The sequence below is a fragment of the Aquila chrysaetos genome, chromosome 7, assembly GCF_900496995.4.
Source record: "Aquila chrysaetos chrysaetos chromosome 7, bAquChr1.4, whole genome shotgun sequence".
Taxonomy (NCBI): Eukaryota; Metazoa; Chordata; class Aves; order Accipitriformes; family Accipitridae; genus Aquila; species Aquila chrysaetos.
Window position 1 is genome coordinate 12381127 of NC_044010.1, and position 15694 is coordinate 12396820.

The 15694-nt window shown below is 43.1% G+C and overlaps 1 protein-coding gene across 4 annotated transcripts in view; it reads left to right on the forward strand.

Moving 5' to 3' along the window:
* The first annotated feature begins 311 nt into the window (after positions 1-311).
* PHLDB2 (pleckstrin homology like domain family B member 2) overlaps positions 312-15694 on the forward strand; it is a 113255-nt gene continuing 97872 nt past the window's right edge. For 2 of the 4 annotated variants that reach the window (XM_041124911.1, XM_041124912.1), the window contains exon 1: positions 315-611. The gene's annotated coding sequence lies outside the window, so the exon portion shown is untranslated. Of the gene's footprint in view, positions 612-15694 lie in introns of all 4 variants that reach the window. The other 2 variants (XM_041124909.1, XM_041124910.1) reach the window with 2 other exon arrangements.

The window sequence follows — 15694 nt, forward strand, 5'->3', positions numbered from 1 at the left end:
GTGAATATTTGTACTTTGTGGTAGGATAGAGGAGAATATTGGTTCCCGTAAGTGTTGTGTGGATTAAAGTCTCGGCAGGCCTCTGAACATGTGAAGTGTTACAAAACCACTGTTATTTTTTATGTGAATGACATTCTCGGTCTTTTTGTAAATGGTTTTGAAAGCCAGAGAGCAGAGCTCTAAAAAGCCAAGTGCTGGCATTCTTACTCTAGTGCATTTGCACGTCCAAGGGCAACATACCTTTACTGGCCACTGATCTTTTTTTTCTTTTTTTTTCTTTTCTTTTCAGTGCCCAGGTTTGTACCTGAGTATTTGTAGGAGTGAATGACTTTGGTTGGAGTTGCAGGTGGTTCAGGACTATCTCAAGTTATGCTCGAGGCCTCTCAAGCTCCACACCAGGATTAGGGACTTTCTCCTGGAAGTTTTGCTGCAACTTTTCATCACAGCTGGTGCTGTTTTTACACCACTTTTGCATGATGATGAGCTGATACTAGGAGAAGGTGACTGCTGAGGACTGACTTCACTTGTCTGTATGATGGTTGTAACTTTGAAATGTGTGACCTGTTCAGGAGCCTGCTCTAGACTGAAGTCCTGAGGTTACTGGAGAAGGGGTGAGTGAAGGACTGAGAGCTGAATACAATCCAAGTCCCCTTAAAATGGTGGCTTGTTTTACTGCCTATGGCCAGGTACCCAAGGCTAGTGATTTTGACTAGGTCTTCTGCATTATATCTAAAGACAAGCTGTAGGGTTTTGATTGGCTGTATCTTCTCATGCACTCAGAGACTGTCAAGAAACTACATATCTCTGCAAAGGTGGGGATGCAGCAGGCTTGTGGCATTTCCCAGGGGAAAGACCTGGGTAGGTGCCAATCAATTCCTCTAGCTTGGGCAAAGGGTGCCACAAACGAAACCGCTCCTGCAGCCCCTGCGGGCTTTTTAGTGAGTTTCAGTAACATAATATTACAGAAATCTGATAACCAATGTTATCGCTGTTCATGCTGCCTCTGTTTTGACTCTGAGCACCGCCCACGTTCTCGGAGCACGGAGATGGTTTGCGAGGCTTTCTCCGCGCCGGCTGGCTGTGCCCACGTACCGAGGTACGTTGGGACAAGGCTGGGATTCATGCCTGAAATGCCTGGTGCATACCAACAAACCCACTCCCACTGCCTGTCTGTTTGGAGGAGGCACTGGCAGACCAAAGGGCCCTCGTGGCCTCTGATAAGTTAATTACTGGTGGCTTAAATGTTTATGGGATGGAATGTGCCTCCAATTCGGCATCTGACCTGTGCTAAGAAGCTGCCTTTGATGTGTTGTTTCGTGGGTGAATGGTTTAAAGTGTCTGTGCAAAGTCGAAAGTTGTTTGAGTGATGCATTATCAGCGCTCCTTTAAAACACCGAGGCTTCTTTACTGTGTTTTAAAATATTAATAAGCACAGTGCATTGGAGCTGGGCACGTAAGCTCATCAGGCACAAGGGCTCCTACGAAACAGCCACGCAGCCCCCTCAAAACCGGTATTTTGTGTGTGTAATTGCACTGCTGCTAATTACAAGGTAGTCCTTGTTTATAACCTCATCTACCCTTCCGGCTTCCCCTTGGAAGGACGGGCACGGCTTCATCTCCCCGAGGCAACTGGAGGCAACGTGCCATGGCTGATGGTGGTTGGCCGCTCCAGCCAAAGCATGGCACTTGAGAGGGGAATATCTGTGTTGGGACCCAAGGCTTGATCTTCAGATAGTCCTAAATGAGAGTAGGACAGGGAGGAACAGCCTGTCATGTGGAGCGGAGGCTTGCAGGATGAGCAGTAGCCTTAGGGAATGAGATCTTGTTCAACACACAAAAACCCCCTTATTCTGTAGTAACGTAGAATATGAACTTCAAGCAGAATTGTTAATTTGAAACAGCTCCATGGATAAATGAGTGTTAGATTCTTGAATCAGGGAATAGGGAATTTTTTTCAGGAAATCAGAAGAAAGGAGGGAAGCATGCTTTTCCTCTGGAAACAATAATGTGGGATTTGGATTATCAGAGAGGAGCTGTATTGATGCAGACACAATAGCTGTCTGCCAAGGACATGCAGACAGCTTAAGGATGAAATTGCAGTGCTCCCAGGAAACACTGCTATCCACTGTGGGAGGTGTCACTGATGGCTGTGGATGAAGCCCTTCCCAAGTGGAAGGTTTCTCCAGCATTACAGCTCGATGTGCTTGGGAAAGTTTTGATGAAAAGGTTTTCTGTAGGACAGAGAATGCAGTTTTATCAAAATTAAAACAATTCCTATGAAATTGTGGATCTTGGGAAATATATTTGGCAAAAATTGGAGTGATTAGTTTCCTCTGTTTGATTTTTAGCTGGATAAAATCAGAATATCTCATTTTGAAATGAAACATCTATACCTAAGCAATCATGTTTTGGGAAGGTATTATGTTTCATTTGGCTTGTTAGAGAGTATACTTAAACAAAACTGTGTCTGATATTTTAAGATGCGTTTGAAAGAAAGAATGTTTAAGACAATAATTCCCTTTACTGAAGTCAGAAATTTGCATCTAAAAGTTTTTTATTGGTCTTAACTTAAAATTGAGAATTTTTCAGCCTTTCATTGTTGTTGAGACTGAATGACTCTTAAACATCAGAATGTCTTTTGAGAACAGAAACTGATTCTTGACTGGCTTATCTACAAAAAAAGTAATTTAATTCAGAAACTACCTAACTGCTAAAGAGCCTTCAGGACACTAGTCTTTTAATTATTTAATTTAGGCTGTTAACTTCTAAACTTTAAATAGCATCCCCCTCTCCAGTCACAGTGTTGCACCAAAAGCTTATCGTACCGTGTGGGAAGAAGGAACAGGCAGAGGAGGAGGCATAACCAGCCCAATGTCACCCAGCACGGCCGAGCTTGACTTGGTTTAGAGTCCTAGGAAGAAAAAAAAAAAAAAACCAAAAAACGTAATAGTGCAGCACCGGTAAGCTGTGCAGGCTCAAAACCCACGTCCGTGTTAGTGATCGCAGAAAGGCAGATGGCAGGAGTAGCTTTTTGTCAGTGTGACTGTACTAATGCTTGGATGTCCTGGCCCTTCATCTGTCGTTGCGAGCTGGTGGGTCCACCCGCTCTGCGGTGTCTTGTGGGGCTGATGGATGCGGTAGGCACAAAAGAGGGGAAGAGGGAAGGGGGTGGCTACAAACACTAAAAAAGCATCCATGGGAGACCCTGCGGATCTGTGACCTGCCTTCTCTGCTCTTCTCTGAAAACTGACACTTAAAACAGGTTGCTGTAGTGTTGTTCTTGCAGGGCACCTGCGTACAGACCTGAGGGTGCAGCTCCTGCTGGGTGGAGCTGTTATTTTGGGTTTTGTGCACATCTTGCTGCTGAAAGCAGGGGGAGCAGCAGCCTTAATGGAGAGCAGAGCCTTTTCCAGAGCTGAACCTCGGGGGAGCAGTGCAAGCATCTGCTGGGGGTGTTGCTGGGGAAGAGGGAGGAGTGTGAATAGGTCTCTCCTTAATGGTTTCCTGCAACATGAGGGAACATACTTTAAACTTACTACTTTTTTGGACGCCTTTTTGTCAGCCTAATATGTTTGTTGTTCTCAGAAACCTAAGTAGGATAGCGAGGACGCTGGTGTCTGATTATGCTGTAGTGGTCCGGGAGGATACCAGGGTCGGGTGGAAAACCCATGAAACAAAAAGATTCAAAGTATGGTCTTGGTTGGGAAATGAAGTGTGAGGGACAAAGCAGGAGTGGAAATGAGAAATCCCTAAGAGGCATACCTTGCTCTAGAAGGAGTCGGCGGAGGCCCCCTCCCTGGCAGTGGGGCCACCGGCCTCCAGCAGATTGGAAAATGATTATGGACTGAGCATTAAGCAAAACACAGGGCCTGGGAAAGGGCATGTTCTTCGGTGGGGTTTGAGAGTTATTTCCCTCTGTCTATTCTTGTCTTGCATAAATATTCCAAACTGGCACCAGTCTGTAGCCAGTTGCAGCCAATGTTGCATATTTTACATGTACCAGCTTTTTGTAAATGTGACTTAGAACTGTTTAGATCTGAAATTTAGGTTTAATTTTAAAATGGGAGGAATGGCTTATAAGCCTTCATGTAAAAGGAAATGTTTTAGTACATGGTTATTTTTAAACGTGTTTTGGCATTGCAAAGTGATGCAAATCAAGCACTGATTCTCACATTCTACCTAGAAATAGGAAAGGCTATATAGAAGAGTCAAATAACACTGAAATTTAAAAGGTTAAATGAGCAGCAAAAAGAAGGTTAACACAAGTAAAAAATAACATGATTTCTAAGGACACAGAGCTGTTTGATCAGACCTGCTACTGTGTCTGTGTGTCTTTTTCTGCCTGAAAACTCTTTGCATCTGTTGTCCAGCTTTGGTTAAGCGTGATAGAAGGAGGAAGGTACCCAATGTAATTAAATTTTGCCAAGGTTTATGAAAGCCAATGAAAGGGTGGAGAAGCTGCTGCTGTCCCCCAGAGAGAGCTTAGAGGTGATTGCAAACTTTCGTAGGCGCCAGGGAATCCACGCGGGGGAATCCTTGTGAACGCCTCTGCTGCAGGGAAAGCCACCTTGGGAAGTTGCCATCCCCCCCTCGGGCTTCATCAGCTCCCACCGCCTCAGGAACTGCTTCTAGTATAGCTGAGAGATCGCTGGGTAGTAACAGGGGAGCACAGGCAGTGTTTGAGGAGATGTGGAGATGCCATAAGGCTTTGTAAAAAAGCAGTTAACAAAAATTAAATAGAAGCAATAAAGAGCAAATAAAAACAAGCAACTAAAAAGCAAGCAGCTCTATGTGTAGTCAGAGTCGGTCGCTGTCCCTGCCTGCCTTCCTTGCATCTGTGGCTGGTGGCTCCGTGCACTTGCCACCACCACTTTGTCACTCCACCGGTCAGGGGAGAGAGAAGCAGCCAGTTACTTCCACCTTTGTACTGGGGGTAGCCTCTACTCTTAGCATATTTATGGAAAATATTTGTAGTGGGATGGTCACACAATGATGTGCTGAGCAGACCCCTGCTTGTTGGAGAATGAAGATGGTAGAGTGTGGCAACGGTGATGGGCACTGTTCCCACCATGCAAGCCCAAAGGTAATACACACCTGAACTACTATGAACACAGAGCTAAGATTGCTCAGTCGTCTGAGCTCCTATCAGCAACATGTCCGGGGGGAAAAATTGTGCCTCTAGCAACAAATGTGAAGTCAAGATGTGCAAATTCCCACCCTGGGGATTGTTGCATTAGGGTATGAAGCGGTTATTAAATTGCAGAGAACCTGCTGGACTCTCTACCGCTTGCTGTCTGCAGTTTCAGACGCACATATTCTGGGGAAGAGGATAGATTTAAGGCTATGTCTGTCTTTAAAAATTCTGTAAATGTGTAAAAAAAAAAAAATGGTAAGGAGAGGGGAAAAGAGAATGTGCCTTCTATAAGGTTGCATTTCACAGACGCAAATCGTAACATGTTTCTGCATGCTCTTCCTAGTACTGCTCCCCTTGTACTAGATGGTGGAGTTGTTCACTGGACCCTCTAAGGATCGGTGCGGTTTAGAGGTCCTGCATAACTTCACTCTCAAGCATCTCATTGCAGTGCTTGGTTTCAGAGCACTTCTTCTTGCCATGGGGATTGGCCATGGTTGCTTTCAGGTGGCACGTGTGATAGCAGATTTTCAGTGGGAGAGGGCAACTCTTTGGGAGGGGTGAAAAATAACTCGTGCAAGCTTATGGTGGTTTGTGTGGAGCAGGCTTAGTGTTAGATGATAAGCCTGGTGTTGGTACTTAGTCTTCCTTATGGCTGATCAAAGTCTCATCTTTGTGCTTACAGGGAAGAAACCTGCTCCAAAGTGTCCTGTATGAGGGTGGCATGTGACATGACAGTGCTGGGGCGAAGCTCAACAGGAGTGGACTTAAAGTATCCCACGCTATGGTGACTGAGTTATAAAATAGCATAAAGTCTGTTCTTTAGCAAGCAGAGCTTGCTTATTCCTGATGATGGCCAAAATAGGAATATTTTGCTGTGGCAGGAAATCCTGCGAAAGCAGCAGGTCAGGGTAAATGGCAGTTTTGCTGCTGATGGTTTTAGCTGTGGAAAAGCTGTGCTCTCTTAAAAGATTCTCATAAAGACCAAGTTACTGCTTTATGGTTCGTTTCCTATACTGTGGAAGTGATGTTCTAGCCATATTATTTTATGGAGTAATACGTAATGGTGTTAACTTTTTGGCTTTAACAAAATAGTAAGATTTATGGAACACTGAAGTTTATAAGTGAAGGAAAAAATCACAGGGAATTGCAGTAGGCAGTTTTTAAATCTCTTTGAAGCTATAACGTTCTAAAAGTTTTCATTATGACAAGGTGTATCTCTTGATTTCTAGCTTTAAATGCCTTTTGAAGGCAAAGATAATTGTTTTTCATGCAAATCAAATGATCATACTCACATTGGTCTCCAAAGTGAAGGATTCACTGACCAGTGTTAATGAGAAATGTTGCTATTAGAAGAGTCAACATGGAATAGTTTCTGTAATGCCATGCTTGACTGTAGAAGAGAATAGCACAACTGTGAGCAGTAAAACAGAATTTTGCTGCAAAAGCTTTAATTTGGCAGTTTTGGAAATCCAGATTTTGAGTTTCTCTGAGACTCAGGTGATGAAATCTTTTTGTGTGTGACAAATAGTTTTAGATCCAGGTCTCTTAAGTCTCTGGTTTCATCATGCTATTGTATTCCCCTTGGAAATTAATGGGAATAAAACCGAGCATGTGCAGACCATGTTGATCATTGACACTATCAGCTGATGTTTTTCAAATTAAGCTGCACTGTATTTTTGGCACTGTTCCTCTCCTATTCTTCTTATGTTCTTTTTGGATCCTGGCTTTGAAACTAGTTGGACCCTAAGCCTTTACACTTAGGGGTGCAATTCTTCTTTCACTCTGCCTTCTGCAGGGCACAGAAAGCAAAAATATGTTTTCGTTCCATCCAGCACAAACACCAGACATAGCCTGGCCGTGCGTGTGCGAAGGGGAGCAGGACCTGGCATGCAAAGGAGCGGCGGCTTCCTGCGAGGCTGGCTTGCTCCTTGTGAGCACTGTAGGCACGTCCTTGGTCTGCAGTTAGCGTGGGCTTTGCTGTCAGCCAAAACCCCTTGAACTGGGAAAAAAGGAGTTTTTGTTTGCAGCAGCAGCAAATCAAACCCCTCTGGTCCTCCTGAAGAATGATGATTATGATGAGGGTGGTGAGACACAGGAACAGGTTGCCCATAGAAGTTGTGGATGCCTCATTGTTGGAAGTGTTCGAGGTCAGGCTGGGTGGGGCTTTGAGCAACCTGGTCTAGTGAAAGGTGTCCCTGCCCATGGCAGGGGGGTTGACTAGATAGTCTTCAAATGTCCTTTCCAACTCAAACCATTCTGTGATTCTATAAGAACATCTTAGGACCTGTTCTTCCAGGTGGTGGTGGAAATAGCTGAGCAATGGCTAACCTGATTTGGTTCAGAGAGGACTTGGGGACAGATATTGGGAGATCAGTTTTTGGAAGAGAGAGCAAAAGGTGGCTGCATCTTCAGAGGGGGAACACGGGACACTTGTCACGCTCCCTCGCCCAGCTGGTAAATCCATGCTTGCTGAAGATGTTTTAATCTGCCTGTTTTCTGCCAGTCCTCTGTTGAGGGAAGCGTTTTGACTGTCCCTTTTCAACACCAGAGTAGTTTACATCAGTCTTTAAAAGATAAAGCCAGTGTGAATGTGTCATTTGTTAATCAAACCTTCTATCTAAATGTTGGTATTGTCTTGCTTGGTAAGTCTAGGGAAATACGATATAATGAATACGATATAATAAAACAGTGGATCAGAAAAGCGCTCTTCAAGCAGTAGTCAGGGGATCATCATCCAAATGAAGGAATGCATCAGAGAGGCCTGAAGTCAGTCGATATTTTCCCTGATGACTTGGATGATGGAACAGTGATTCATGATTAAATATACTTGATAATGGAAAATTCAGGCTAGGGAGTGGGGCTCAGGAGTTTTAGGAAACAAGCTTCCGATTCAAAATAACTGAGAGAAACTGGAAAAATTATTTGAAAACAGGCTGTAGTCCTGGGAAGGCAAATGTGAATTTCTGCATTGTAACAAGGAATAATCGGTCAGTTTGTTCCAAGGTGGAAAACAAATACATCCAAAAGATCCAAAAATGACAGTGTCTGAGACAATATACTATAGCAAAAAAGTCAGTTATTCCACAAGGTTAGACAGACAGAGGTGACAGGACGTGCAAAGGGATCCTACTCCATGTGGAGATAATAGTGGTAATTCCTTGGCAAGACCAACTGAAGGGGCTTGAAAGGAATAAGAAGAAAGGCCAGGGCCCTACACAGTGAAGAGAAAGATACAGGGTTGTGTAATTTAGGGAAGGTAAGGCGGAAAGAAATCAAATTTTTTCAAAGAAATGAATTGTTTTCAAAGACAAAAGCAATAATCTGTTCTCTGGTCCATGGTGGCCAGGACAGGCATTAAGATAATTTTGCCGAAAGTAACAGTAGTTGGGATAGGCAACTTGCAGCATCTCTCTTCAAACCATGTAGATCACGCCTGCCAGGGATGGCGTGGGTGCAGCTGATTCTGCCTGAGGCCACGGCTATGTGGTGTGAATTCATGAGGTCCCACTTGGTCTTGTGCTTCTGCAATCAAATGGAGGGGCTGGGGTGGGGGGAACCCTTAACCTGTGGTGACGCAACATTTTGGCCAGGGCTTTCTTCTGCCTTTCTTCAACCCCATGCTTCCAGTTCCTGAACTCGGACTCCTCCTCTTTGCTCTGCCTGCTTATTGACATAAATGATGCAGCAAGTCCTTTCAAGCAAGGGCTGTGTTTACCTGCCTATTTATCTGGCATCAGTGGAGCTCCAGTTTTGACTGGAGCTTCAAGCATAAACAATAACCATTGTCAGAGTAGATTATTCAGAGCAGAGCAATCTGAAGTCATTTGGTTATGAAAGGCTCCCCAGAGCATGAGTGCTTGCTGTGACCCAGAAATGTTGGCATGAAAATCGATTACATGGTAGGATTTATGTGGCATACTTGCAGTTCGTCCTTGTGCAGACAGCACACGGTGTCATGGAGATGGCGCCTATTGTGTGAAATGTATGTGCAGCCTTCCTAAAGGGAGCGCAAACTCTGGCCATGGGAAAGAGGGCTGAAGGAGCCCATTTGTCGGGAAAAGGGGCAATGAAGCTGGAGAGTCTTGGGAGTTTCTGAAGTGAGGTGACATGAACAATAATTGCTGGGGAGGGAGCGAGGTATAGGGGCCAAAGAAGCAGGGTGTGAAGCTGAGTGACTCCCTTTGGACACATTCTCCGGAGGGATGGCAGCTCTGTTGCTTGAGCACCGTTTAGACAAAGCACTGAAGAATACAGAGCTGTTTGAAATGGGCCAAAAGCCCTTTTCCATTTCTCTGTTCTGCTGCTGTGTGCCTCTGAAGGTTCCTGCCAAATCCTGCTTTCTTTTTGGTTGGCAGGGAGAAACCGGGCATAATTATTCGTATCATCTGCCCTGTTTCAGACAGCTTTGCTGCTGTTACTGCTGCAGCCTGGCAGCAGCTGAAGGTACAGCATCTCTTGAATGGGGGTTCAGGCCCTGGAAACCACGGTTATGTTCCCTACCAAAAGTGGGAATTGTTGAGAAGGTCCCCAGCTGTTTTACCTAGTGGGTCTCTCAGAGCTGTTAAGGACAGCCACCTGGGCAGGCACACTGTGGGGGCACTATGCAAAAAAGTCTTAAAACAAAATTTTGGATTTCTCTAAAAATAGTTTTAAAATGCAAAATCTGTGCTTCAAAAAAATAATTAAAAAAAAAAAAAAAAAGCCAACCAAAACCCCCAAAATGGGTAAAGCTCTTAATGGGGACCTAATGTGTTAAGTCTTCGTCTGAAATGATAAATCTGCCCCAAAGACTAAATGCAGGAGAATAGCTCTGAAGATGATCAAAGCCGCTCTTCCAATGCATTTTAACTAGCACAGCAAGGGAATTTCCTAGCAAGCCATTATTAGTATGTGAAAGTGCAACATGTTAAATATCTACAAAGTATGCTTAGCTCAGAGCAACGAAACTGTTGACTTGATTTCTACTCTGGACAAGTTTCAAAAATACGGAGCTAGCGAAATAAAGCAGCAAGGAGAACATGTGCGTGTCCAGCATCTGCGTTTCCAGCTGTGGCAAATACCCAATTCTTGAGACTACAGCAAAGAAACCACTAACAGAGCTAGGAACTTGTGTGATAATTTCATATGCAGCGAGACACAGTTTCTTTCCTAATCCATATGGTGATCAGTTTAAACCATGAAGTGTGAAATGTGATTACCCTTGTCCAGTGTTTGAATTAGGGGGCTGTAAGGAAAGGCTCATTGCTCCGCCTTGCATGAGGGAGGGGAAAACAGGCACAGAGACCAAGAGCTGCTTCTGCATATCTCTGTGAGGCAGGGCAGAAATAGAGTCCTCTTCCATTTACTCAACTGAGAATTAATTACAATGAAATAGAAGCGTTAAAATTCTCTCGGGAGGGGTTTAATACGGATCTACGGTATGGACAACAGCTGCTATGGAGGACAAATGAATGACATGGTAGTCTTTCCCCACAAATTGGAAATCAATTCTTGGGAAAAACAAGACACTTGGAAATGAACATTTAGCTAGTGCCAGGCTTTGTGCAGATCATAATCACTTATGCCATAGATATGGTCACAGTCTTATCTTAGCTTTACCTGAACATCTGTTAGTTGGCACGAAAGTCAGAGTGCAGCCGCCTGTGAATTAACCTGTATTTGCAGATTATTTTTTTTTTCCCCGGTAACCTCATCCATTTTGAGTGGGCCTGCTGGTTATATTAGGAGAGAAGTTGACAGGAACCTTTGTTTCGTTTTTCAACAGTTGACAAGATACTGTGTCTGCTTTGGCACAGTTGTGATGCTGCTGTATCTGAGTAGGAGCAATGATGTAGAAAGCACTACCGCTTCTTCTGTCTGCTGTACGACAGGATTGCGGATGCCTTATGGTAACGCTTTGAACTTGCAAATAGGTGTCAGTTTTGCCCAAAAAAGCATTTTACACCATCTCTAAATGTAACAGATACAGGTGTGTCTACAGAAGTACAGAAAATAGTACTGACAGTGGGCTTCAGTTTGCAATGCACTGACTTGGAGCCCCTTCCCCTACCCTGCCCTGAAAGGTTTCTAGTGCTAATTAATAGAAAACCTGGTATGCTTTTCTGTTGATCTAACACTGGTTCTTTTCACACCGTGAGGCTGGGAAATTCGCTTTGGGGTTGGATAACTTTCCTTTTTAGTCTGTGCTGCCATTTGAGCTGTTAGCTTCATAGAGAAGCCACAGTATTCACTAAACTGTGTATGTCAGGCTAGAATGTGTAAATGAGAACAGCTGAAAACTAGTGGTGGTTGTCATTGAAATACCAAGTGAAATTTCCTTTTGCTTCTTCACTTGCTTTGCTTTTCTAGACTGAATTTCCATGATTATCTAACCAGTTATGGTAGCTTTCTGGAGTCAGAAGAGTCACTGCCCAGCTCTGGAAGCAACTGTGTGAAATGTTTTGATTTTAACAGTGAGGTTTCATCTTAGTGCACTGGCATCCTGTGATTGCCCTTAGAGAGACAAATCCCATAAATACCAACATTCATAACTCTGCTGTAATTGACTGCTTGCAAGCACTTGACTCTGCTTGCAGTTGCTTGGGCTTGGACAAGTTATAATATTCATGAGATATCAATGGTCCATATCAAAGGAAAAAAATGCATTTTGCTAGCCAAGCCTGGAAGCTAGGCTTAAAGAAATCCATACAGTACAAAAAAAAAAAAAAAAAAAAAATTCTCAACTTTAGTTTGGTGGGCTGCTAATACATGGCTGGTCTATCTGGGGACAGAATGGTGTTCTCCACCTGCCCATAAAATGCTACACAATAAATACATTAGAGTAGTAAAGACTAATACTCTTTACTCTTATTTTTTCTCAGAGACTTTCCACTGGCCTTTAAAAACAAACTTATTTTTATCTTTTCAATATTCACTTCATACAAGCTATTGTGTAAACTATTGACAAGCTACCTACAAAGAGATTCCATTCTGGTTGCATGTTGCCCTTTTCTATCACGCTATTGACTTACTAATATCTTTTCAAGTACAAGTCTGTGCACTGAGATGTTTCAGGGCTTTTTTTCCCAGTCTGCTGTGTCCTTGAGGAAATTCTGGAGGGATGCTGAAGAGCTGTCATCACGCTGGGTGAGCCTCGTCACTGAGTGCAGAGATTTTCACTCGTGAGCTGAAGCCTCCGACCTGCCTCCTTGACCCAATTCAGTGGCTTTGCTGCTCAAAAAGAAAAGGCAGTGGAGGATATCGGGTGGCTTCAGGCTGGAAGCCAGGAGAGGCGGAAAAGATCCCTGTGTTTGGCCCAATGTGGGTTCAGCTGTGGTTCTGGGGTGCCTTAGTGAGCCCCCCTATTCAGCAGCAACAGCTTTTTTCATTCATGCCCTGTCCTAGGCTTGAACCGCCAGCATGTAACTGCAAGGCTGTGGATCCCACGCCAGTTAAGCAGTATTTAAAAGGTCCATTATTTATTATAAAATAAGCAAGTACAGATAGGAATGACATAGCTTGAGCTATGAATCACTTCTGACTCACATTAAAGGTTACAAGTCCAATTCTACTTTCATCTGTATCAAGTGCTGTTCTGCTATTGGTGCTAATACATGCAAAAACAGGCGTTAGTACAAGAAAGCTTTTAATATGAAGTATTCATCTTATCTTGTTTCAGACTAGGTATTTCAAGTGTGTCATCACTTGTATTTAACAGTTGTCAAAACAGTTGAATACGGCAGAGGGGTTGTTTCTCATCAGCAAACTTTGCAGCCTGCCTGACTTCAGATAACAAATCCTTCATAGCATAAAATGTTTTCCTATGGAGAAACCAGTTATTAACTTTTGCCTTCGTCGAAGTTTTAATAATATGCTGCATACAGGAGATATCTGTGGTTTGGATGGGAGAGAGACGAGAAGAAATGTAGCAATTTATATTTACATATTAGGCAATATGTCTGGATGATGGGGGATGTGATAGAATTAATTATGTAGAGCTGCAGTGACAGCTAAAAAATGGAGCATACAAATATGGACGTATCTTTTGACTGTTGCTAGTGCTGGCCACCACAAATAATAGCAACTGAAGTTGGCCCTGCTTGGTTAGTTCATTATTTCAAATTAACTCTAATTTCCTCCAGATGTATGTGGCATTAATCACTTTTGTATGGTGTATATATAGTTTGCTTAATATTTTTTGGATTATTTGCTATTCTTACTCTGGGCTTGGTTTAGTAATCCTGACGATGCTATTTCTATTCCCCCACTACATGACTGAAACACACTGGAGAGAGCATTAGGGGAAGACAGGAAATGCACTTGGGCATTCTAAATTTCATAATCTTGTTAATATTGATTGGTGTTTTAGGAGCCACAAACACTTTTACAAATACTTGACAATCTCCAAATATTTGCAGGCAATTAATATTCTGGTCTGGTAAACGAACATAAACTAAGCTATGGGTTTAACTTTTTTTTTTTTTTTAAAAGTTGTGCTTTATTTTTAGCTTTCTTTTCTCCTCCCGTGCTACTGTATTTGATGAAACTGCTGCTAGCCACAGGGGTTTGTGTTTGTCGCAGGGTATCATTTTCTACAGGAAGTTAAAAGCCTTTGGGTTCAGGAGGCAGGGAGCTCTCTTACTGCATTGCTGTACAGCACTTCACATGCTCACAATTGTTTCGCTGGCTTCTCTTCTTTTTTTGTTGCTATTACACGAACTCAACTTAGTGCAAGAAATTCAGGTTTTGGCACTGGCAGTTGCTCTTATGGTCCTCGTGCCTACTAGCCAGTGCAGAAAGCACAGGCAGCTCCTGACCAGTGCATCCAGGCAGCTCTCTCGCCTAGTATCAGCAAGCTCTGCTTTCCCACATAAATCCTCTGTCTTCCTGCTGGAACTCCTTCTGGCCTCCACTATCTCTTAATTGTTCATCGCTGATGCTAGATCTTCACTTAGAAGCATGGTTCCCAAAATTAGTTTACACCAGTATTGCCACTGGTAACGGCAGCAGCTGGCAGCAGCTCTGGGCTCTGCACTTTGTGCGTGAGCAGAAAGAAATGGTTGTCAGTTCAGGCAGAGTTTTGGTAATGTGAAGTATCTGCCATGCAACTTGTCTGGGAAACCCTAATTAAGACCATTCAGGTCCTGCAGCATTGGTCATCTGTGGCTGGCTGTAGAGTTGAGGAGATGTCATGGACCTACCCCTAAAGCCTCAGCTGTGAGCTCCCACTCTTGGTGCCAGAACTCAAAATATGTTCTGCTTTTCTTGAATCCTTGAAAAAAATTAAAGAAACAAATGACATCTGTCTTGCACATCTCTTCTTGGCATGCAAGGAATGGATCTAATGACTACCAAAGGAGACTTTGAGTGGAACAGGCAACAGTGAGGCACAGGCTCAAAACCTTGTAGAAATTTTAACCGTGTAGCTTCTTGGGATGTTTGTTTCGTTTGTGTGGCTTTTAAAATTTAGGGTTAATTATTTGAAATACAAGCTAAGCAGGATATATAATTATATAAGTCCCTTAGTAGCCTTTGGAAATCAAAATCATTTTGCTGTTAGGTCCTGCTAAACTGGGGAGGAAAATACAGCTTTATAATATCAGGCAATAAAATGAAACTTTACCCTAGCTAAGACCTCTTTGGATATTTGTACAACTTTGCATGATGTTTTAGAAATGTCTGATGTACACGAGCATAATAAATCTCCTGCTGTGTCTCAGCTGTAGGCAAATGGCTCTGTCTCTGAATGGTCCTTGCAAATGATTTGCTATACTTGAGGGGCAAACTGTATGATTAGGCAATTAATAGTAAAAACTTTGCTCTTCCCCACTGGAGTGCAACAGTATTCAGCTGAATGTATTGCTCATTTGCTCCTTCAAGTTCTTTTTCACTTCTTAAACAGTCAGTGCTGGTTGAGTAATCTTTTTTCGTATAAGAAAAACAGCTCTGATTGCAGAGTCACCGCTTTCTGTAGTCCCATACTGAATACATCTCAGACTCATTTTTCCTTTTGGGCCTACGTGTAGAGGAGTCATCAATACAAGATACTTCGCAATTACCTCTGCTTGTTCAGAGAAGGCAATTAAGCATGTGATTCTTCATCTTGTGAAGTGATGCTTTGTTTTAATGGATCGTTTTGCAAACATATTCTGATGATCCATTGAGCACACGGGTTAAAGTGCCGCAGTCTCATGCTGAATACTGCTGCAGTCACAGGTGGTAAATAAGGCAAAGGGATATATAGGCGATAGCAGTATTTCCATGAGGGTATATGATGTGGTTGAGGGAGAAAATATTAGCATTGGGGAAAAAAGTAATCCTCCATCCCTCACAGAGTCACTGGTATCCAGAAGTAATTACACCAGTCTCAATCTTTCCAGTGTTGTCAGTTTTGATAATATGTGCCTGTCTGTAAGAAGCAGTAGAACTTACCTAAAACGGAGTTTGTTTCTCTGGCAAGCCATTACTTCTGCTTGGATGGAAAGGATTATGTGTATTTGCGGACTCATTTGGCATAGGTATGTGATTATTTTATGTTGTTAGATAGTATTTGAAGATGGTTTTCCAAGACTATTTCGTTTG